This window comes from Aegilops tauschii, chromosome 3 (genome assembly GCF_002575655.3).
Source record: "Aegilops tauschii subsp. strangulata cultivar AL8/78 chromosome 3, Aet v6.0, whole genome shotgun sequence".
NCBI lineage: Eukaryota > Viridiplantae > Streptophyta > Magnoliopsida > Poales > Poaceae > Aegilops > Aegilops tauschii.
In genome coordinates this window covers 571,010,658-571,037,161 of record NC_053037.3, presented here as the reverse complement: position 1 = coordinate 571,037,161, position 26,504 = coordinate 571,010,658, and the positions used below count along the sequence as shown (strand labels likewise).

Genomic DNA, 26,504 nt, shown 5'->3' with positions numbered 1-26,504 from the left:
ATCAGGTCTCATGCGTCGCAAAACTCACCCCGCCTATCAGGTTATTCTTCTCCTGCACGCAAAAAAAGTAGTAGCCTCTCTCTTTCTTTCTCTCTATCTCTCTCCCTCTCTCTTTCTCTTTTCTCTCTCTCTCCGAGATTCAAAATCATTGAAGGGGATCGCTGACAAACTGCAGGGAAGCAGATCCCCCCACAATTTAGAAAGATGTGACTTCCGAACAATCAGCGCATAAGATTCGGCAATCAAAGGTTAGTAAAAATTTATCAACGCACCTTTTGCGTGGCGATTCCTGATACACGAGATTCAATTCATTGATGAATTTGCTTTGGTCGGGATTCATACAATAAAGCTGTTTAGTTTTACACCGTAGCTTTGATTTGAGTTTGTTTTTTGTTTTGTATCCTCTCGTCCTTCTAATACGAGGTTGTTACTTTTGTTAGGTTTCATGGTTATCTTTGTGTTAAGTGTTGCACAAGCAAATTAGCATTAGAGGATCTCACTTTGGTTGAGGTTGTAGTTTATTTAAAAATTAATATATGTATATATTTATATATGTTAATTATATAGAACTAAAAATATATCTCTGTTGATATCGACTTCAAAAAGTTTCAACACTGATACTGCAGGTTTATAACCTTTATATTTATCAGGTCTCTTTTTCGGGGCAGATGTTCAGGAGTGCGTCATCTGGTCAGGACAACAGGGACGGTCGGTCTTTGAACGACATCGGCAAGGATTATGGGAGGCAGGTAATAGTAAGGCAGTTGAACATTAGTGTTTGGTCTTTTATTTCTGGGACGTTTGCTGTCAAGGTGTCACCACTGAGAACACCAAATAGTAGATCATTAACAACAACAAAAATTATTTATATATCCTGGATGAATGCTGTAATATCTGTTTATCCTGTGCATCTACTCTACAGTTGAGTATCGAGAGGTGGAAGAAAAAAATTACTACAAAACAAGAAGATCAAGGATGCAGATGCTGTCGAACACGCACATGCCATGCAGTCTGGAATAATTGGAGTCAAGAGTGAGATACAAGTTCTTGGGAACACGCCCCAACCAGGAGCATGGTGTGCAACAGACACCTGCCAAGAGGAGCATTCTAAGCAGCAGAGACTCCACTAAGCAGATTGTGCAGGTAACGACGAAAACTTCAAACGCTGGTTTTAACGTACGTGGAAGTTTTAGTCGCGGCCCAGCGTTTGTAGGCGGTCATAATGAAGAGGTACAGGGTAACAGAATTTCCTTTGATGCAAGCAGAAGGATCATTGGCAACAAAAGCATTGGAGTTCAAGGATTCGGTACAGTTTGCACAAGCAAGAAGAGCCCAACAACAAAATCAAACATAGGAGCAACAAGCTCTACCATACAGCAACATCAGAAAGCAATACAGGTGATAGCCTATACGAACGTGCAACAACATTTAAAGCAAATGTATATTTTTTTGTGAGCAATTTTTTCTTTGTTTTCGTCTGGTATATTTAAATTGCAGTATCTTCCACACGCAGGTGTACGAGGAAGGAAGCAAGTATCGCGGTAGTCCACAGATCGATGAAAACATAAGGCAAGGTCCTTTGAAAGGATCACCTGTGGCGTTCAACATGAGGGGTCCTTCCAAAGGATCTCCGATGGCATTCAAAATCGTCAGCGAAATCACCAATGCACGGAGGTTGTCGCCAAGATTTGCTGGACAAGAGAGGCATGGGAAAACAAAGGTGACGTTGGAACTATGCTTTTTCAATTCAACACACAAACAGTTTTATGGGAGAACAGGGTAAAGTGCAAAACAGGAGGACGACTGTCCGTCTTGTACGGCTGTATGTGCAGTTGTTCTTTTATATAGGATGTTGTTGTGCCTCTCCGGTTGTATGGTGTAAACAGAAGCACATCTGTGCCTCTTTGTGCAAATGTGTCTGTAGCATGGTCACATTCGTGCTGCTGGGTGTAATGTGAATAGTGCCTCTGGTGTACCGCTTATACTTGGTGAAGAGCCACGTGTCTGGTTTTGGTATACCAGATGAGCCCTCATGAGTCATATAAATCTTTTGTTTAGAAATTAAAAAAATGCATATGCTGCTCTGGACATCTAATTCTGTTTCTTGCCATGTGTTCAGGATTTGGCAGAGGGGATAACAGATGAGGGAAAGAAATATCATAGTTCTCCATCCATTTCGAAGGAAACGCAACATTCACAGCAGCAAGTAGCGTATAGCGCCAGCACGGATTGCATGGTAGAAGCAGCACAGTCCCTTGGTTGCACGAGTGCCGGAGAAACAGGGAGCAGCATTGCACAATGCAACATTGGAGAGGCAGACTCATTTATGGATTTGGCCGTGCCATGCAGAAACGACGCTGCTGCGTGTGACAAACAACAGAGCAGCAGCAGCTCCGCTGTAAGTGGACCTGTGGCTGGCGATGAGACTGATGTCGTCAGAAGTGAATGCGATCAGACGAGCGAAGACATGGTAGACAGAATCATCATGGTGCCGCTGACCATTGTAGAGAAAGAAATGGACGACATGTTTAAAGAAGGCATATACCCAACGATTCAGGAGGTCACCGAAGCGCTCGAACCAGAGGGTGGTATGGTATTCAGATCATTGGATGAGTGCTTTTTGTTTTTCTGCAGATATGCTAGAAAGGTTGGCTTTGCTGCCAAGTAATCAACGAGCAGAAGATCGACATATGATCAGCAGCTTGACAAGCAGGTGTTTCAGTGCACCAAGGAAGGGCAGAATAAAACAACTGAGAGACATGTTAAGGAGAGAAGCAGCAACTGCTTGATCCGGACAAGCTGCCCAGTCCAAATAACAACCAAGAGGGATACAGATAGGAGGAAATGGTATCTGAAGAACGTGCGTCTAGAGCACAACCACCGGCTTCACCCATCTGATTGGATGCTGATGATGACACCTTAGGAGAAATTCTTTATACAAGTGCTGCAGAAGGCGAGGTTAGAACCAAGGAAGGTTATGCAGATTTTTACTGCCATGGGGAAACCGAGGCGAGAAATTATGTTCGACACGATTGACATAAGCAACATTGCATGCCGGGACAGGGCTGGAGAGCGCGGCACTGGTATCGCAGACACCATGAAACTGTTTACTGATATGCAGAGGCGGAGGCCGGGATTCCACCATGTGGAAGAGAGAGAGAACAATGTAGTGCGCAGCCTGTTCTGGACAGACTCCTTGTGTAAGATGAATTATAATCTATATGGAGATTTCGTGTCTTTTGACACGACATTCTCTACGAATATATATGGCTTGCCATTTGCACCAATTATAGGTGTCGACAACCACGGGTCGACCAGCCTGTTTGGAGTAGGCCGTTTGAAGGATGAGAAAATAGGGTCATTCAAGTGGCTCCTAAGCACGTTTGTCGTGGCAATGGGAGGTAAAGAGCCGAAATACATAATAACAGACCAGGACCAGGCGATGAAGACTGCAATAAAGGAAGCTCTTCCGAGAACGAGGCACAGGTTCTGCTGGTGGCATATTAGGAAGAACCTGAAGGAAAATAACGCAACAGTGTTTGCGCAGCACCCAGGGATGTCTGATGATATATTTCGAATCGTCAAAAACTCACTAGATCAAGACGAGTTTGAGCGTGCCTGGAAAGCAGCAATTTCTCTGCACAAGGCGGAAGGCAACAAACACCTGAACATGCTATGGGAACTCCGAACTTTTTGGGTGCCGGCCTACTTCAAGGACTGTTTCTATCCTTTCTTGTCAACAACCACTCGGAGTGAGAGCATGAATTCGATGTGGAAGAATTATGTCGACCACAAGGACACTATAAAAAGGTTTGTTAATGCGTATCATATGATTTAGCAAAATTGCCTCGCACGCTTGACAAGAAAAGACACCGAACAGAAGAGAAGGCGCCATCACTAGAGACGGGTTTTCCGATTGAAAGACAAGGAAGTCAAGTATACACGAATGAGATTTTTAGGAAATTCCAGCTGGAGCTACGGAATCGGACTTACTTCAAGTGCTCTGACCTGGCAAAGGGGAGGCAGTATTTTTTTAAAAAGATTATTGAGCGTGGGGAAAAAGTGTGGAAACCATATCCGGGCGAGGAATTTGACAGGTCTGACTTAAGGGTAGATGTGGATGAGCAAAAAGAAATATACAGTTGCAGCTGCAAGAAAATGAGTAGGGATGGCATTCAGTGCTGCCATGTGCTTAATGTGATGGACCAAACAGGAATGATCGATCAACTTCCAAAATCCTTTGTCATCCCCAGATGGACCAGGAATCTAACAGTGAGTCTGAAAGTTCTGTCTACAAGTCAAGGTGATAGCATGACCGCACAAGACAATGAAACTATGAGATTCGGCCTCGCTTACGCTGAGTTGTCGGATATCTATTCAAATGCTTGCAAAAAAGAGAAGGCATACCGTGTGCTGCATGAGTGTACGGTAGATATGAAAATAAAAGTCATGGCGGCACTTGCCAAGGAACCAGACACAGGCATTCTTGCCGAAACTCTCAAGAACCCTCCCATGAGTGGCTCAAAGGGCGCGAAAAAAGGAGATCGAATCAAAGCTGGTTCTGAGAAGAAAGGAAAAGGCAACAAAGCCGCATCCAAGTGCGGCCATTGTAGAGTAAAGGGTCATAGGAAAACAAACTGCCCGGATAACCCAGAAGTTCAGGAGAGGATGAGGATTGAAGAGGACAAGAGGAAATCGCAGCAGGAGAAGAGGGCAAGGTCAATGAAATGGTTGACAACACCGACAACACCATCGAGGACATTAAACAGCTCAGGACAATGCACTCCAAGCCCAGGAGGAAGACGTCAGACACCAGCAACTCCAACGACCCCACTACCAGGAGGGAGCATTTACCAAAGTCTTGCATCTACGCCAGAATCGAACATCACACAAGCCAGGCACACAGAATGCGTGCCGGGAAGCCCGGGACAAGGCACGGAATCTGCGCAGTCCATTTTCAGAAAGGAAAGGTCTGAGTGGAGACTTTTTGGTACCGGAGAACAGTACGAATAGAAAAATTAAAAGGTAATAATGCAGCTTAAACAGGACGTAAGCAAAGAACAGTGATGACCGCAATCTTTCGCTTTGTTTTTACATATGAATATTAATTTTACATGTAAATAGGTTGAATAGCTACGCAGAAGGGTGGGGTTGCACAAGGGTCGAGAAGGAAGAATGGGTCGCTGAACATTCAAAAACAAGGCCGCACGTGGAGCGATGAAATAGCAAGCAATTGGTGGGGAGGGCGGGCCGTTGTCGATTGTTTATTTTCTTGTGCTGTGGTTATAAGAACGGCTTGTAAGTTAATTTGCTGCAGTTATAGAAACAAAACAAATTTAAATAAGAACGCCTTTTGCTTCTTTATGTATTTTTTACTCGGCGGACAAAAATATCAGAGGCACACGTTTCCTTGTTATTTTCCGCAGCCGCATCGGTTTCTGAACGTGGATGTTGTAAGCATACAAGCATGCTTCTCTGCTGCGTGACAGAGAGATAAAAATAACCTAAGGGCACAGGCAGCCACAACCATGCCACCGGTGAGTGTTCAACCGTGAGTCTCACGGTTTCATGGTCACGCCCGCCGTTATGGAACGAAAACATTTTTAAGCACATAATCTGGGTTGTGCTTCTGGGGCTGCATAACCGTGGCATTCGTGGTAACTGTGCCTCGCCTGTTCTAACACATGTTCTTCTGTTATGAATGCATGACTGTAAGTAATTTAAATAACTGTGCTTGCGATGCGTGTCCAACCGTGCCTCATGTGCCTTCACGCTGTGCTTCTGTCATGCAAAGATTTCAAACTGAATGGGTCACAGTTGTGTTTGTTTTTCTGTTTCACAAATGGATATAGTGCCTGGCAGTAGGTGTTGGGGAACATAGCAGAAATTCAAAATTTTCTACGCATCACCAAGATCAATCTATGGAATAATCTAGCAACAAGGGGAAGGTGAGTGCATCTACATACCCTTGTAGATCACGATGCGGAAGCGTTGCAAGAACGCGGATGAAGGAGTCGTACTCGTAGCGATTCAGATCGCGGTTGATTCCGATCTAAGCACCGAAGAACGGTGCCTCCGCGTTCAACACACGTGCAGCCCGGTGACGTCTCCCACGCCTTGATCCAGCAAGGAGAGAGGGAGAGGTTGGGGAAGACTCCATCCAGCAGCAGCACGACGGCGTGGTGGTGATGGAGGAGCGTGGCAATCCCGCAGGGCTTCGCCAAGCACCGCGGGAGAGGAGGAGGAGGGAGAGGGGTAGGGCTGCGCCGAAAGAGAGACGTTCTCGTGTGTCTTGGGCAGCCCAAACCTCAACTATATATAGGGGGGGAGGGGGCTGCGCCCCCTCTAGGGTTCCCACCACAAGAGGAGACGGCCAGCCCTAGATCCCATCCAAGGGGGGCGGCCAAGGGGAGGAGAGGGGGGGCGCCACTAGGGTGGGCCTTAAGGCCCATCTGGACCTAGGGTTTGCCACCTCCCACTCTCCCATGCGCCTTGGGCCTTGGTGGGGGGGCGCACCAGCCCACCCGGGGCTGGTCCCCTCCCACACTTGGCCCACGCAGCCTTCTGGGGCTGGTGGCCCCACTTGGTGGACCCCCGGGACCCTCCCGGTGGTCCCGGTACATTACCGATATCACCCGAAACTTTTCCGGTGACCAAAACAGGACTTCCCATATATAAATCTTTACCTCCAGACCATTCCGGAACTCCTCGTGACGTCCGGGATCTCATCCGGGACTCCGAACAACATCCGGTAACCACGTATATCTATTCCCTATAACCCTAGCGTCATCGAACCTTAAGTGTGTAGACCCTACGGGTTCGGGAACCATGCAGACATGACCGAGACGTTCTCCGATCAATAACCAACAGCGGGATCTGGATACCCATGTTGGCTCCCACATGTTCCACGATGATCTCATCGGATGAACCACGATGTCGGGGATTCAATCAATCCCATATACAATTCCCTTTGTCTATCGGTATGTTACTTGCCCGAGATTCGATCGTCGGTATCCCGATACCTTATTCAATCTCGTTACCGGCAAGTCTCTTTACTCGTTCCGTAACTCACATCATCCCGTGATCAACTCCTTGGTCACACTATGCACATTATGATGATGTCCTACCGAGTGGGCCCAGAGATACCTCTCCGTTTACACGGAGTGACATATCCCAGTCTCGATTCATGCCAACCCAACAGACACTTTCGGAGATACCTGTAGTGTACCTTTATAGCCACCCAGTTACGTTGTGACGTTTGGTACACCCAAAGCATTCCTACGGTATCCGGGAGTTGCACAATCTCATGGTCTAAGGAAATGATACTTGACATTAGAAAAGCTCTGAGCAAACGAACTACACGGTCTTGTGCTAGGCTTAGGATTGGGTCTTGTCCATCACATCATTCTCCTAATGATGTGATCCCGTTATCAACGACATCCAATGTCCATGGTCAGGAAACCATAACCATCTATTGATCAACGAGCTAGTCAACTAGAGGCTTACTAGGGACACGGTGTTGTCTATGTATCCACACATGTATCTGAGTTTCCCATCAATACAATTCTAGCATGGATAATAAACGATTATCGTGAACAAGGAAATATAATAATAACCAATTTATTATTGCCTCTAGGGCATATTTCCAACAGTCTCCCACTTGCACTAGAGTCAATAATCTAGTCCACATCACCATGTGATTAACACTCATAGGTCACATCACCATGTGACCAACATCCAAAGAGTTCACTAGAGTCAACAATCTAGTTCACATCACTATGTGATTAACACTCAATGAGTTCTGGTTTGATCATGTTATGCTTGTGAGAGAGGTTATTAGTCAACGGGTCTGAACCTTTCAGATCCATGTGTGCTTTACGAATATCTATGTCATCTTGTCGATGCTACCACGCGCTATTTGGAGCCATTTCAAATAATTGCTCTACTATACGAATCCGGTTTATTACTCAGAGTCATCCGGATTAGTGTCAAAGTTCGCATCGACGTAACCCTTTACGACAAACTCCTTTTCACCTCCATAATCGAGAAAATTCCTTAGTCCACTAGATACTAAGGATAAGTTCGACCGCTGTCATGTGATCCATTCCCGGATCACTATTGTACCCCTTGACCAACTCATGGCAAGGGACACTTCATGTGCGGTACACAGCATAGCATATTGTAGAGCCTACGTCTGAAGCATAGGGGACGACCTTCGTCCTTTCTCTCTCTTCTGCTGTGGTCAGGTCTTGAGCCTTACTCAATACTCACACCTTGTAACACAGCCAAGAACTCCTTCTTTGCTGATCTATTTTGAACTTTTTCAAAATCATGTCAAGGTGTGCGTTCTTTGAAAGTATCATCAGGCGTCTTGATCTATCTCTATAGATCTTGATGCCCAATATGTAAGCAGCTTTATCCAGGTCTTCCTTTGAAAAACTCCTTTCCAACAACCCTTTATGCTTTCTAGAAATTTCACATCATTTCGGATCAACAATATGTCATTCACATATACTTATCAGAAATGTTGTAGCGCTCCCACTCACTTTATTGTAAATACAAGTTTCTAACAAACTTTGTATAAACCCAAAAACTTTGATCACTCCATCAAAGTGTATATTCTGACTCCGAGATGCTTGCTCTAATCCATGGAAGGATCGCTGGAGCTAGCATACATTTTAGCATCCTTAGGATCGACAAAACCTTTATGATTGTATCACATACAACCTTTCCTTACGAAAACTGGTAAGGAAACTTGTTTTGACATCCATCTGCCAGATTTCATAAATGCAGCTAATGCTAACATGATTCCGACAGACTTAAGCATCGCTACAGATGAGAAAATCTCATCGTAGTCAACTCCTTGAACTTGTGAAAATACTCTTTTCCACAAGTCGAGCTTCATAGACGGTAACATTACTGTCCATGTCCGTCTTCTTCTTAAAGATCCATTTATCTCAGATTTCATGGCTTCTAACCATTTGTCGGAATATGGGCCCACCATCGCTTCTCCATAGCTCATAGGTTCATCGTTGTCCAACAACATGACTTCCAAGACAGGATCACGCACTACTCTGAAGTATTACGCATCCTCGTCGTCCTACGAGGTTTGGTAATGGCTTGATCCGAAGTTTCATGATCACTATCATAAGCTTCCACTTCAATTGGTGTAGGTGCCACAAGAACAACTTCCTGTGCCCTGCTACACACTAGTTGAAGTGACGGTTCAATAACCTTATCAAGTCTCCACCATCCTCCCACTCAATTCTTTCGAGAGAAACTTTTCCTCGAGAAAGGACCTGTTTCTAGAAGCAATTACTTTTGCTTCCAGATCTGAAATAGGAGGTATACCCAAATGTTTTGGGTATTCTATGAAGACGCATTTATCCGCTTTGGGTTCGAGCTTATCAGCCTGAAACTTTTTCACATAAGCATCGCAGCCCCAAACTTTTAAGAAACGACAACTTAGGTTTCTCTAAACGGTGTCGTCTCAACGGAATTGCGTGGTGCCCCTTTTAAAGTGAATGCGGTTGTCTCTAATGCCTAACCCATAAACGATAGTGGTAATTTGATAAGAGACATCATGGTATGCACCATATCCAATAGGGTGCAGTTATGATGTTCGGACACGCCATCACACTATGGTGTTCCAGGCGGTATTAATTGTGAAACACTTTCCACAATGTCTTAATTGTGTGCCAAACTCGTAACTCAGATACTCATCTCTATGATCATATCACAGAGATTTTATCCCCTTGTCATGACGATCTTCAACTTCACTCTGAAATTACTTGAACCTTTCAATAATTCAGACTTGTGTTTCATCAAGTAAATTCACTCAGCATCTACTCAAATCATCTGTGAAGTAAGAACATAACGATATCCACTGCATGCCTCAGCACTCATTGGACTGCATACATCAAAATGTATTACTTCCAATAAGTTGCTCTCTTGTTCCATCTTACTGAAAACGAGGCCTTTCAGTCATCTTGCCCATGTGGTATGATTTGCATGTCTCAAGTGATTCAAAATCAAGTGAGACCAAACGATCCATCTGCATGGAGTTTCTTCATGCATATATACCAATAGACATGGTTCGCATGCCTCAATCTTTTCAAAAACGACTGAGTCCAAAGATCCATCTACATGGAGCTTCTTCATGCGTTCTATACCAATATGACTCAAATGGCAGTGCCACAAGTGTGTGGAACTATCATTACTATTTTATATCTTTTAGCACGGACATGTGTATCACTACGATCGAGATTCATTTTAGGTGCAAGACCATTGAAGGTATTATTCAAATAAACAGAGTAACCATTATTCTCCTTAAATGAATAACCGTATTGCGATAAACATAATCCAATCATGCTCAACGCAAACACCAAATCTCGATGGTAGAGGGAGCATGCGATGCTTGATCACATCAACCTTGGAAACACTTCCAACACATATCGTCACCTCACCTTTAGCTATTCTCCGTTTATTCCGCAGCTTTTATTTCGAGTTACTAACACTTAGCAACCGAACCGGTATCTAATACCCTGGTGCTGCTAGGAGTACTAGTAAAGTACACATCCATATAACGTATATCCAATATACTTCTGTCGACCTTGTCTGCCTTCTCATCTACCAAGTATCTAGGGTAGTACTGCTTCAGTGACCGTTCCTCTCATTACAGAAGCACTTAGTCTCGGGTTTGGGTTCAACCTTGGGATTCTCCACTAGAGCAGCAAATGATTTGCTGTTTCATGAAGTATCCCTTTTGCCCTTGCCCTTCTAGAAACTAGTGGTTTTACCAACCATCAACAATTGATGCTCCTATTTTATTTCTACTTTCACGGTGTCAAACATCGCGAGTTGCTCAAGGATCATCATGTCTATCCCTGATATGTTATAGTTCATCACGAAGCTCTAATAGCTTGGTGGCAGTGACTATGGAGAACCATCACTATCTCATCTGGAAGATCAACTCCCACTCGATTCAAGTGATTGTAGTACTCAGACAATCTGAGCACATGCTCAACGATTGAGCTTTTCTCCCTTAGTTTGCAGGCTTAAGAAACTTGTCAGAGGTCTCATACCTCTTGACGTGGGCACTAGTCTGAAATCCCAATTTCAGTCTTCGGAACATCTCATATGTTCTGCGACGTTTCAAAACCGTCTTTCGTGCCACAATTCTAAACCGTTTTCATTACTCACTGAACTATCACGTAGTCATCAAAACGTGTATGTCAGATGTTTCGCAACATCTACAGACGACGTTGAGGTTCAGCACACCGAGCAGTGCATTAAGGACATAAGCCTTCTGTGCAGCAATGAGGACAATCCTCAGTTTACGGACCCAGTCCGCATAATTGCTACTACCAACTTTCAAATAAATTTTTCTCTAGGAACATATCTTAAACAGTAGAACTAAAGCGTATGACATAATTTGCAAAAACCTTTTGACTATGTTCATGATAATTGAGTTCATCTGATTAATGAACTCCCACTCAGATAGACATCCCTCTAGTCATCTAAGTGATACATGATCCGAGTCAAACTAGGCCGTGTCCGATCATCACGTGAGACGGACTAGTCATGATCGGTGAACATCTCCATGTTGATCGTATCTACTATACGACTCATGTTCGACCTTTCGGTCTCTTGTGTTCCGAGGCCATGTCTGTACATGCTAGGCTCGTCAAGTCAACCTAAGTGTTTTGCATGTGTTCCGAGGCCATGTCTGTACATGCTAGTCTCGTCAACACCCGTTGTTTTCGAACGTTAGAATCTATCACACCCGATCATCACGTGGTGCTTCGAAACAACGAACCTTCGCAACGGTGCACAGTTAGGGGGAACACGTCTCTTGAAATTTTAGTGAGGGATCATCTTACTTACTACCGTCGTTCTAAGAAAATAAGATGCATAACATGATAAACATCACATGCAATCAAATAGTGACATGATATGGCCAATATCATTTTTCTCCTTTGATCTCCATCTTCGGGGCACCATGATCATCTTCGTCACCGGCATGACACCATGATCTCCATCATCATGATCTCCATCATTGTGTCTTCATGAAGTTGTCACGCCAACGATTACTTCTACTTCTATGGCTAACGCGCTTAGCAATAAAGTAAAGTAATTTACATGGCGTTATTCAATGACACGCAGGTCATACAAAAATAAAGACAACTCCTATTGCTCCTGCCGGTGGTCATACTCATCGACATGCAAGTCGTGATTCCTATTACAAGAATATGATCAATCTCATACATCACATATATCATTCATCACATCTTCTGGCCATATCACATCACATAGCACATCCTGCAAAAACAAGTTAGACGTCCTCTAATTGTTGTTGCAAGTTTTTATGTGGCTTGTATAGGTTTCTAGCAAGAACGTTTCTTACCTACGTAAAACCACAACGTGATATGCCAATTTCTATTTACCCTTCATAAGGACCCTTTTCATCGAATCCGTTCCGACTAAAGTGGGAGAGACAGACACCCGCTAGCCACCTTATGCAACTAGTGCATGTCAGTCGGTGGAACCTGTCTCACGTAAGCGTACGTGTAAGGTCGGTCCGGGCCGCTTCATCCCACAATGCCGCCGAAACAAGATAAGACTAGTAGCGGCAAGAAGAATTGGCAACATCTACGCCCACAACTGCTTTGTGTTCTACTCGTGCATAGAAACTACGCATAGACCTAGCTCATGATGCCACTGTTGGGGAACGTAGCAGAAATTAAAAAATTTCTACGCATCACCAAGATCAATCTATGGAGTAATCTAGCAACGAGGGGAAGGTGAGTGCATCTACATACCCTTGTAGATCACGATGCGGAAGCGTTGCAAGAACGCGGATGAAGGAGTCGTACTCGTAGCGATTCAGATCGCGGTTGATTCCGATCTAAGCACCGAAGAACGGTGCCTCCGCGTTCAACACACATGCAGCCCGGTGACGTCTCCCACGCCTTGATCCAGCAAGGAGAGAGGGAGAGGTTGGGGAATACTCCATCTAGCAGCAGCACGACGGCGTGGTGGTGATGGAGGAGCGTGGCAATCCAGCAGGGCTTCGCCAAGCACCGCGGGAGAGGAGGAGGAGGGAGAGGGGTAGGGCTGCGCCGAAAGAGAGACGTTCTCGTGTGTGTTGGGTAGCCCAAACCTCAACTATATATAGGGGGGGAGGGGGCTGCGCCCCCTCTAGGGTTCCCACCCCAAGAGGAGGCAGCCAGCCCTAGATCCCATCCAAGGGGGGCGGCCAAGGGGAGGAGAGGGGGGGCGCCACTAGGGTGGGCCTTAAGGCCCATCTGGACCTAGGGTTTGCCCCCTCCCACTCTCCCATGCGCCTTGGGCCTTGGTGGGGGGGCGCACCAGCCCACCTGGGGCTGGTACCCTCCCACACTTGGCCCACGCAGCCTTCTGGGGCTGGTGGCCCCACTTGGTGGACCCCCGGGACCCTCCCGGTGGTCCCGGTACATTACCGATATCACCCGAAACTTTTCCGGTGACCAAAACAGGACTTCCCATATATAAATCTTTACCTCCGGACCATTCCGGAACTCCTCGTGACGTCCGGGATCTCATCCGGGACTCCGAACAACATTCGGTAACCACGTATATCTATTCCCTATAACCCTAGCGTCATCGAACCTTAAGTGTGTAGACCCTACGGGTTCGGGAACCATGCAGACATGACCGAGACGTTCTCCGATCAATAACCAACAGCAGGATCTGGATACCCATGTTGGCTCCCACATGTTCCACGATGATCTCATTGGATGAACCACGATGTCGGGGATTCAATCAATCCCGTATACAATTCCCTTTGTCTATCGGTATGTTACTTGCCCGAGATTCGATCGTCGGTATCCCGATACCTTGTTCAATCTCGTTACCGGCAAGTCTCTTTCCTCGTTCCGTAACTCACATCATCTCGTGATCAACTCCTTGGTCACACAGTGCACATTATGATGATGTCCTACCGAGTGGGCCCAGAGATACCTCTCCGTTTACACGGAGTGACAAATCCCAGTCTCGATTCGTGCCAACCCAACAGACACTTTCGGAGATACCTGTAGTGTACCTTTATAGCCACCCAGTTATGTTGTGACGTTTGGTACACCCAAAGCATTCCTACGGTATCCGGGAGTTGCACAATCTCATGGTCTAAGGAAATGATACTTGACATTAGAAAAGCTCTGAGCAAACGAACTACACGATCTTGTGCTAGGCTTAGGATTGGGTCTTGTCCATCACATCATTCTCCTAATGATGTGATCCCGTTATCAACGACATCCAATGTCCATGGTCAGGAAACCATAACCATCTATTGATCAACGAGCTAGTCAACTAGAGGCTTACTAGGGACACGGTGTTGTCTATGTATCCACACATGTATCTGAGTTTCCTATCAATACAATTCTAGCATGGATAATAAACGATTATCGTGAACAAGGAAATATAATAATAACCAATTTATTATTGCCTCTAGGGCATATTTCCAACAGTAGGTTCACGGCGTTTGCTGTGAGAGAATCACGTCTTTACATGCTACTAAAGCACGTGGAATCACGGCTGTGCCTATGTGTGGCATGTAGAACAGTGCTTTACAATGCCGAAGGCAGGACCGTGTGTCTCGTTCTTGAAAAGCCGTGGTTCTGCCATCACTTCACTCACTTGGTTTTGTACGCATTTTAGCAGAATCATCTGCAAAGCAGAGGCACGGCCTTGAATCTTCTAGTTACTTAATTGTCAACGTGCCTGTGGAAAATTTTGCCGCTTGCAGAGGGAAGATGGCTGTAGAATCGTGCTTCCGGCGTGGAACAGATTCGCAAAGACAGGCACTCTTTGTGAATGTGTGCGGTAAATAATTAAATCATGGAGGGGCACGCACGTGCCTGGTCTGCAAGTACAACAGTGCATCTCGTACCATCAAAGCCGTGACTCTATTTGACGTTTCAAGCAGCCACCTAGCATTGACTTGTTACTATTTTTGAGTTTTTAGTGTCCCAGTCGATCTGTCATGATCAGGACATCTAACTACTGTGTGTTCTACTATAAGTTTGAGTCTAATGTTGTATGCCTGTTGCTAAGTTCCATTATTAGTTAATACCATTGATTGTTTACTATTACCAACTTAGTTTATCTCTTGTAGTCCACTTTTTATGCATCTCTCTATATGCGTGCGCATGTATAATCTGATTCATTTGTGGTGATGTTAATCTACATGCCTCCTCGTGCCTCTTGTACCTGTAAGACTGTGCATTTGTTATCACTGCACGGCGATTCCTCTGTGTATGTCCGTGACCCTGTGGTGTACGTTTGGGTGGAAACATGATGCACAGCCTAGAACATAGCGTCCTGTAGAACCACGACAATGCTGTTTCTGCAAATCGAGATGTGCTTGTGGTTTGTTTAAAACCGTGCCCGTGCTTCACTGTGAAACAATGAAATACAGATAGCCACGAACGTCCACGCCTTTTATGTCAAAATAATATACGTAACATCAAGAAAGATGTGTGACACAACTCAATACGGAACTGTGTCCGTAGGGAGTTCACGTTCGTGCTTTTATACTCAAGGAAATAAGATTTTAAAATCAGCGTCCCTCACATAGGCCATTGGGTGCCTCTGTGGGCTAAACGCCCGTGCGTGTCCATCTGATAGAGTCACAGGCTACCACCGACCATGCTTTTGAGCGCTTCATGCCCGTGCCTGTGACCCGAAACACTTAAGAAAAGAAAGGTAGGAATGTCCACGCCTTCATGTGTGCACAAGACATGACTCTAGTTGGTACAAAGAACCTTGGCTGCAGAGACTTCACGCCCGTGCTTTTAAAAACAGCGCCTCCCGAATTGGCCATTATGTTAATGTTCACATTTGTACCCATAAACGTGACCCAGGAAACCAAGACACGTTTGTTATCAAAGTTACTGACTACGAGGTGACGCAAGACAAAATAAGAAACTTTTTAGTCCACTGCTTAATTGCTTCAGATACAGCGATCAGGGTCACTGGGCGTGAAGTTCCTTGACCTCTTTTATCATAATGTATGTCTCCAGCATGAGCTTGTCGTACTCAAGTTTGAGCTTCGCCTTCGTCTTCTCATCCAGAAGATCATACAACCTCGTGGATATCTCCACGATCTTCAAGAGGTGAGCTTCCGTAGCCTCCCACCTGTTCTTCACCTAGACAAAAGAGAAGGTGTGAGATTGATGGCAGGACGGACTATCATCAACTTAGGATGAAGTTCACCACAATGATCCACGTTTCACAACTAATGCGGGTAGCTGAAAGAAAGAAAAAACGAATGAAAGGGAAGCAGAGTGAACTTACAGATGAGGAAGCCTGGCCAGCGGAGATTTCCTCCTACCTCAGGACACGGCTCTCTGGAGTAGTGTCATCCTGCACGGGCATGGCGGAGAGTGTCAGGGTAGAGAACAGCAAGAGGAGTGGATAGCCTGGAGGCGGATAAAAGGATGAAGGGGATGTGGCTAGGGTTTCGAGATTCCGTCTGGCTTATTCACGTTTCACAACTAAATCAAGTAGCCGAAGGAAAGAAAAAAGGAAAGAAGCGGAAGCGGAGTCAACTTACAGATGAGGAACCCTCGCCAGCCTTGATACCCTCCAGTGTTTGGGCACGGGGTTCCGCAGTAGTGTCCTCCTGCGCAGCCATGGCGGAGTGGGTCAGGATGGAGAGCAGCGAGAGGAATGGATAGCCTGGCGGCGGGCAGAGGGGGGAAGAGGGTGTGGCTAGGGTTTCGAGACCCCGTCCTGCTTAAATAGCCGGAGCCTGGCCTCGGGCTACGAGCTAGAGCGGCGTCACCGGAGGAGACGCCCGTCGGACCCTTGGGTTTCTGGAGCGGTGCCACGTGGCGTTCACACCCGAATACGAGGAGACACCCGTCAAAACGTTGGGTTTCCGCAATTAACGCACGAACGTGACTCCACGTAAAACACAAGCTTGCCTCCCTGAGCGTCTTTACCGTGCCACTCCTGGTTATAGATCAATGGATGCATTTGGAGCACAAAGAGACACGAAGGTGACCTCTGACTTGAAACACTGACACACTTGACGGTTCGTGCATTTGAGTTAAAATCTTATAACGAAAACAATTGTAACACGAACAGTCGTCCGATTCTATTAGGTTTCTGTAATAATCGCACAAGCGTGACTCCGGGTAAGAATAAATCATGCCTCTCCACCGAATCATTATGAATACAATTAGAAAACCTCTGTGTGACTCTATGTAATTAGTGTTGGGGATCGTTGCAGAAATTAAAAAAATTCTACGAATCACCAAGATCAATCTATGGAGTCATCTAGCAACGAGAGAGAGGAGTGCATCTACATACCCTTGTAGATCGCGAGTGGAAGCGTTCAAGTGAACAGGGTTGATGGAGTCGTACTCGTCGTGATCCAAATCACCGATGACCGAGCGCCGAACGGACGGCAACTCCGCGTTCAACACACGTACGGTTGGGAAGACGTCTCCTCCTTCTTGATCCAGCAAGGGGGAAGGAGAGGTTGATGGAGACCCAGCAGCACGACGGCGTGGTGGTGGAAGTAGCGGGGATTCCAACAGGGCTTCGCCAAGCGCTGCGGGAGGAGGGAGATGTGTCACGGGAGGGAGAGGGAGGCACCAGGGCTTGGGTGCTGCTACCCTCCCTCCCCCCCTCTATATATAGGGCCCCTGGGGGGGCGCCGGCCCTAGGAGATCCCATCTCCAAGGGGGGCGGCGGCCAAGGGGGGGGACTTGCCCCCCAAGTCAAGTGGGGCGCCCCACCACCCCTATGGTTTCCAACCCTAGGCGTAGGGGAGGCCCAAGGGGGGCGCACCAGCCCACCAAGGGCTGGTTCCCTTCCCCACTTCAGCCCATGGGGCCCTCCGGGATAGGTGGCCCCACCCAGTGGACCCCTGGGACCCTTCCGGTGGTCCCGGTACAATACCGGTGACCCCCGGAACTTTCCCGGTGGCCGAAACTGGACTTCCTATATACAATTCTTCACCTCCGGACCATTCCGGAACTCCTCGTGACATCCGGGATCTCATCCGGGGCTCCGACCAACTTTCGGGCTACCGCATACTAATATCTCTACAACCCTAGCGTCACCGAACCTTAAGTGTGTAGACCCTACGGGTTCGGGAGACATGCAGACATGACCGAGACGACTCTCCGGTCAATAACCAACAGCGGGATCTGGATACCCATGTTGGCTCCCACATGTTCCACGATGATCTCATCGGATGAACCACGATGTCGAGGATTCAATCAATCCTGTATACAATTCCCTTTGTCAATCGGTACGTTACTTGCCCGAGATTCGATCGTCGGTATCCCAATACCTTGTTCAATCTCGTTACCGGCAAGTCACTTTACTCCTACCGTAATGCATGATCCCGTGACCAAACACTTGGTCACATTGAGCTCATTATGATGATGCATTACCGAGTGGGCCCAAAGATACCTCTCCGTCATACGGAGTGACAAATCCCAGTCTCGATTCGTGCCAACCCAACAGACACTTTCGGAGATACCTGTAGTGCACCTTTATAGCCACCCAGTTACGTTGTGACGTTTGGCACACCCAAAGCACTCCTATGGTATCTGGGAGTTGCACAATCTCATGGTCTAAGGAAATGATACTTGACATTTGGAAAAGCTCTAGCAAACGAACTACACGATCTTGTGCTATGCTTAGGATTGGGTCTTGTCCATCACATCATTCTCCTAATGATGTGATCCTGTTATCAATGGCATCCAATGTCCATAGTCAGGAAACCATGACTATCTGTTGATCAACGAGCTAGTCAACTAGAGGCTCACTAGGGACATGTTGTGGTCTATGTATTCACATATGTATTACGATTTCCGGATAACACAATTATAGCATGAACAATAGACAATTATCATGACAAGGAAATATAATAATAACCATTTTATTATTGCCTCTAGGGCATATTTCCAACAGTCTCCCACTTGCACTAGAGTCAATAATCTAGTTACATTGTGATGAATCGAACACCCATAGAGTTCTGGTGTTCATCATGTTTTGCTCCAGGGAGAGGTTTAGTCAATGGATCTGCTACATTCAGGTCCGTATGTACTTTACAAATATCTATGTCTCCATTTTGAACACTTTCACGAATGGAGTTGAAGCGACGCTTGATATGCCTGGTCTTCCTGTGAAACCTGGGCTCCTTGGCAAGGGCAATAGCTCCAGTGTTGTCACAGAAGAGAGTCATCGGGCCCGACGCATTGGGAATAACTCCTAGGTCGGTAATGGACTCCTTCACCCAGATTGCTTCTTGTGCTGCCTCTGAGGCCGCCATGTATTCCGCTTCACATGTAGATCCTGCCACAACGCTTTGCTTGCAACTGCACCAGCTTACTGCCCCACCATTCAAAATATACACGTATCCGGTTTGTGACTTAGAGTCATCCAGATCTGTGTCGAAGCTAGCATCGACGTAACCCTTTACGACGAGCTCTTCGTCACCTCCATAGACGAGAAACATATCCTTAGTCCTCTTCAGGTACTTCAGGATATTCTTGACCGCTGTCCAGTGTTCCATGTCGGGATTACTTTGGTACCTTCCTACCAAACTTACGGCAAGGTTTACATCAGGTCTGGTACACAGCATGGCATACATAATAGACCCTATGGCCGAGGCATAGGGGATGACACTCATCTTTTCTCTATCTTCTGCCGTGGTCCGGCATTGAGCCGTGCTCAATTGCACACCTTGCAATACAGGCAAGAACCCCTTCTTGGACTGATCCATATTGAACTTCTTCAATATCTTGTCAAGGTACGTACTTTGTGAAAGACCAATGAGGCGTCTTGATCTATCTCTATAGATCTTGATGCCTAATATATAAGCAGCTTCTCCAAGGTCCATCATTGAAAAACACTTGTTCAGGTAGGCCTTTATGCTTCCCAAGAATTCTATACCATTTCCCATCAATAGTATGTCATCCACATATAATATGAGAAATGCTACAGAGCTCCCACTCACTTTCTTGTAAACACAGGCTTCTCCATAAGTCTGTGTAAACCCAAACGCTTTGATCATCTCATCAAATCGAATGTTCCAACTCCGAGATGCTTGCACCAGCCCATAGATGTAGCGCTGGAGCTTGCATACCTTGTTAGCATTCTTAGGATCGACAAAACCTTCCGGCTGCATCATATACAATTCTTCCTTAAGAAAGCCGTTAAGGAATGCCGTTTTGACGTCCATTTGCCATATCTCATAATCATAGAATGCGGCAATTGCTAACATGATTCGGACGGACTTTAGCTTCGCTACGGGTGAGAAAGTCTCATCGTAGTCAACCCCTTGAACTTGTTGATAAGCCTTAGTGACAAGTCGAGCCTTATAGATGGTCACATTACCATCCGCGTCTGTCTTCTTCTTAAAGATCCATTTATTTTCTATGGCTCGCCGATCATCAGGCAAGTCATTCAAAGTCCATACTTCGTTTTCATACATGGATCCTATCTCGGATTGCAGGGCTTCTAGCCATTTGTCGGAATCTGGGCCCGCCATTGCTTCTTCATAGTTCGAAGGTTCACCGTTGTCTAACAATATGATTTCCATGACAGGGTTGCCGTACCACTCTGGTGCGGAACGTGTCCTTGTGGACCTACGAAGTTCAGCAGTAACTTGATCTGAAGCTTCATGATCATCATCATTAACTTCCTCCCCAGTCGGTGCAGGCCCCACAGGAACATCTTACCGCGCTGCGCTACTTTCCGGTTCGGAAGGGGTGACTATCACCTCATCAAGTTCCACTTTCCTCCCACTCACTTCTTTCGAGAGAAACTCTTTCTCCAGAAAGGACCCGTTCTTGGCAACAAAGATCTTGCCTTCGGATCTGAGGTAGAAGGTATACCCAATGGTTTCCTTTGGGTATCCTATGAAGACGCATTTTTCCGACTTGGGTTCGAGCTTTTCAGGTTGAAGTTTCTTGACATAAGCATCGCATCCCCAAACTTTTAGAAACGACAGCTTAGGTTTCTTCCCAAACCATAATTCATACGGTGTCGTCTCAACGGATTTCGACGGAGCCCTATTTAAAGTGAATGCGGCAATCTCTAAAGCATAGCCCCAAAATGAGAGCGGTAGATCGGTAAGAGACATCATAGATCGCACCATATCCAATAGAGTGCGATTACGACGTTCGGACACACCATTTCGCTGAGGTGTTCCAGGCAGCGTGAGTTGTGAAACTATTCCACATTTCCTTAAGTGTGTGCCAAATTCGTGACTCAAATATTCCCCCCCATGATCTGATCGTAAGAATTTTATTTTCCTGTCACGTTGATTGTCAACCTCACTCTGAAATTCCTTGAACTTTTCAAAGGTCTCAGACTTGTGTTTCATTAGGTAGACATACCCATATCTACTCAAGTCATCAGTGAGAGTGAGAACATAACGATAGCCTCCGCGAGCCTCAAGACTCATTGGACCGCACACATCAGTATGTATGATTTCTAATAAGTTGGTTGCTCGCTCCATTGTTCCGGAGAACGGAGTCTTGGTCATTTTTCCCATGAGGCATGGTTCGCATGTGTCAAATGATTCATAATTGAGAGACTCTAAAAGTCCATCAGCATGGAGTTCTTCATGCGCTTGACACCAATGTGACCAAGGCGGCAGTGCCACAAGTATGTGGGACTATCGTTATCAACTTTACATCTTTTGGTATTCACACTATGAATATGTGTAACATCACGTTCGAGATTCATTAAGAATAAACCATTGACCAGCGGGGCATGACCATAAAACATATCTCTCATATAAATAGAACAACCATTATTCTCGGATTTAAATGAGTAGCCATCTCGCATTAAACGAGATCCAGATACAATGTTCATGCTCAAAGCTGGCACTAAATAACAATTATTGAGGTTTAAAACTAATCCCGTAGGTAAATGTAGAGGTAGCGTGCCGACGGCGATCACATCGACCTTGGGACCATTCCCGACGCACATCGTCATCTCGTCCTTTGCCAGTCTCCGTTTATTCCGTAGCTCCTGCTTTGAGTTACAAATATGAGCAACCGCACCGGTATCAAATACCAAGGAGCTACTACGAGTGCTGGTAAGGTACACATCAATAACATGTATATCACATATACCTTTGGTGTTGCCGGCCTTCTTGTCCGCTAAGTACTTGGGGCAGTTCCGCTTCCAGTGACCACTTCCCTTGCAATAAAAGCACTCAGTCTCTGGCTTGGGTCCATTCTTTGGCTTCTTCCCGGCAACTGGCTTACCGGGCGCGACAACTCTTTTGCCATTCTTCTTGAAGTTCTTCTTACCCTTGCCTTTCTTGAACTTAGTGGTTTTATTCACCATCAACCATTGATGTTCCTTTTTGATCTCCACCTCCGCTGATTTCAGCATTGAATATACCTCAGGAATGGTCTTTTCCATCCCCTGCATATTGAAGTTCATCACAAAGCTCTTGTAGCTCGGTGGAAGCGACTGAAGGATTCTGTCAATGACCGCGTCATCCGGGAGATTAACTCCCAGCTGAGACAAGCGGTTGTGTAACCCAGACATTTTGAGTATGTGCTCACTGACAGAACTATTTTCCTCCATCTTACAACTGAAGAACTTGTCGGAGACTTCATATCTGTCGACCCGGGCATGAGCTTGGAAAACCATTTTCAGCTCTTTGAACATCTCATATGCTCCATGGTTCTCAAAATGCTTTTGGAGCCCCGGTTCTAAGCTGTAAAGCATGCCGCACTGAACGAGGGAGTAATCATCAGCACGCTGCTGCCAAGCGCTCATAACGTCTTGGTTCTCTGGGATGGGTGCGTCACCTAGCGGTGCTTCTAGGACATAATCTTTCTTGGCAGCTATGAGGATGATCCTCAGGTTCCGGACCCAGTCCGTATAGTTGCTGCCATCATCTTTCAGCTTGGTTTTCTCTAGGAACGCGTTGAAGTTGAGGGCAACATTAGCGTGGGCCATTTGATCTACAAGACATATTGTAAAGATTTTAGACTAAGTTCATGATAATTAGTAATAATTAAGTTCATCTAATAAAATTATTCAATGAACTCCCACTCAGATAGACATCCCTCTAATCATCTAAGTGAAACATGATCCGAGTCAACTAGGCCGTGTCCGATCATCACGTGAGACGGACTAGTCAACATCGGTGAACATCTTCATGTTTATCATATCTTCTATACGACTCATGCTCGACCTTTCGGTCTTCCGTGTTCCGAGGCCATGTCTGTACATGCTAGGCTCGTCAAGTCAACCTAAGTGTATTGCGTGTGTAAATCTGGCTTACACCCGTTGTATTCATTCGTTAGAATCTATCACACCCGATCATCACATGGTGCTTCGAAACAACGAACCTTCGCAACGGTGCACAGTTAGGGGGAACACTTTCTTGAAATTATTGCGAGGGATCATCTTATTTAAGCTACCGTCGTTCTAAGCACATAAGATGTAAAACATGATAAACATCACATGCAATCAAATAGTGACATGATATGGCCAATATCATTTTGCTCCTTTTGATCTCCATCTTCGGGGCGCCATGATCATCTTCGTCACCGGCATGACACCATGATCTCCATCATCGTGTCTTCATGAAGTTGTCACGCCAACGATTACTTCTACTTCTATGGCTAACGTGTTTAGCAATAAAGTAAAGTAATTTACATGGCGTTGTTCAATGACACGCAGGTCATACAAAAATAAAGACAACTCCTATGGTCCCGCCGGTTGTCATACTCATCGACATGCAAGTCGTGATTCCTATTACAAGAACATGATCAATCTCATACATCACATATATCATTCATCACATCCTTTTGGCCATATCACATCACACGGCATATGCTGCAAAAACAAGTTAGACGTCCTCTAATTGTTGTTGCAAGTTTTTACGTGGCTGCTATAGGTTTCTTAGCAAGAACATTTCTTACCTACACCAAAACCACAACGTGATATGCCAATTTCTATTTAACCTTCATAAGGACCCTTTTCATCGAATGCGTTCCGACTAAAGTGGGAGAGACAGACACCCGCTAGACACCTTATGCAACTAGTGCATGTCAGTCGGTGGAACCTGTCTCACGTAAGCGTACGTGTAAGGTCGGTCCGGGCCGCTTCATCCCACGATGCCGCCGAAACAAGATAAGACTAGTAGTGGCAAGAAAATTGACAACATCTACGCCCACAACAAGTTTGTGCTCTACTCGTGCATAGAAACTACGCATAAACCTGGCTCTGATACCACTGTTGGGGATCGTTGCAGAAATTAAAATTTTTCTACGCATCACCAAGATCAATCTATGGAGTCATCTAGCAACGAGAGAGAGGAGTGCATCTACATACCCTTGTAAATCGCGAGCAGAAGCGTTCAAGTTAACGGGGTTGATGGAGTCGTACTCGTCGTGATCCAAATCACCGCTGATTGAGCGCCGAACGGATGGCACCTCCGCGTTCAACACACGTATGGTTGGGAAGACGTCTCCTCCTTCTTGATCCAGCAAGGGGGAAGGAGAGGTTGATGGAGACCCAGCAGCACGACGGCGTGGTGGTGGAAGTAGCGGGGATTCCAACAGGGCTTCGCCAAGCGCTGCGGGAGGAGGGAGATGTGTCACGGGAGGGAGAGGGAGGCGCCAGGGCTTGGGTGCTGCTGCCCTCCCTCCCCCCTCTATATATAGGGCCCCTGGAGGGGCGCCGGCCCTAGGAGATCCCATCTCCAAGGGGGGCGGCGGCAAAGGGGGGGACTTGCCCCCCAAGTCAAGTGGGGCGCCCCCCCACCCCTAGGGTTTCCAACCCTAGGCGCAGGGGAGGCGCAGGGGAGGCCCAAGGGGGGCGCACCAGCCCACCAGGGGCTGGTTCCCTTCCCCACTTCAGCCCATGGGGCTCTCCGGGATAGGTGGCCCCACCCGGTGGACCCCCGGGACCCTTCCGGTGGTCCCGGTACAATACCGGTGACCCCCGAAACTTTCCCGGTGGCCGAAACTGGACTTCCTATATACAATTCTTCACCTCCGGACCATTCCGGAACTCCTCGTGACGTCCGGGATCTCATCCGGGACTCCGAACAACTTTCGCGCTACCGCATACTAATATCTCTACAACCCTAGCGTCACCGAACCTTAAGTGTGTAGACCCTACGGGTTCAGGAGACATGCAGACATGACCGAGACGACTCTCCGGTCAATAACCAACAGCGGGATCTAGATACCCATGTTGGCTCCCACATGTTCCACGATGATCTCATCAGATGAACCACGATGTCGAGGATTCAATCAATCCCGTATACAATTCCCTTTGTCAATCGGTATATTACTTGCCCGAGATTCGATCATCGGTATCCCAATACCTTGTTCAATCTCGTTACCGGCAAGTCACTTTACTCGTACCGTAATGCATGATCCCGTGACCAAACACTTGGTCACATTGAGCTCATTATGATGATGCATTACCGAGTGGGCCCAGAGATACTTCTCCGTCATACGGAGTGACAAATCCCAGTCTCGATTCGTGCCAACCCAACAGACACTTTCGGAGATACCCGTAGTGCACCTTTATAGCCACCCAGTTACGTTGTGACGTTTTGCACACCCAAAGCACTCCAATGGTATCCGGGAGTTGCACAATCTCATGGTCTAAGGAAATGATACTTGACATTTGGAAAAGCTCTAGCAAACGAACTACACGATCTTGTGCTATGCTTAGGATTGGGTCTTGTCCATCACATCATTCTCCTAATGATGTGATCCCGTTATCAATGACATCCAATGTCCATAGTCAGGAAACCATGACTATCTGTTGATCAACGAGCTAGTCAACTAGAGGCTCACTAGGGACATGTTGTGGTGTATGTATTCACACATGTATTACGATTTCCGGATAACACAATTATAGCATGAACAATAGACAATTATCATGAACAAGGAAATATAATAATAACAATTTTATTATTGCCTCTAGGGCATATTTCCAACAATTAGAAGACCTTTGAGGGTTGTATGCCCGTGCTTGTGACCCTTGACACTGAAACACAGAGTAAACACCCGTGCCTCTATGCTATATGCACGTGCTTATACCCGTACAAGGAAATACGCTTTTAAAAACAGGGTCTCTCATATAGGCCATTCCGTGCCTCACAGAGTAAACGCCTGTGGCTGTGCGTAAGACAAAGGTTAGCGTGACTCTATGTAATACCACCGACCATGCCTTTACGCGCTTCATGCCCGTGCCTGTGATAATTTTGATCCTGCATAAAACGCAAGCATGCCCTCTGGGCCGCCATGTCGTGCCTCTCCTGGTGTTAGAGTCAACGGAATCATCTGGAACACAAAGAGACACGAACGTAGACACGAACTGTTCTACATGCCTGTGTGGCATGTAGAACAGTGCGTCACAATGCCAAAGGTAGGACTGTGTGTCTGGTACGTGACAATACCAAGCCGTACCGTGTGTCTGGTACGTGACAAGCCGTGACAGGAGCA

The 26,504-nt window shown here is 46.3% G+C and overlaps 1 pseudogene; it reads left to right on the top strand.

Annotated features, from left to right (window-relative positions):
- Nucleotides 1-522: 522 nt before the first annotated feature.
- Nucleotides 523-5,221, top strand: LOC141020697 (uncharacterized; annotated as a pseudogene).
- The last annotated feature ends 21,283 nt before the right edge of the window (nucleotides 5,222-26,504 follow it).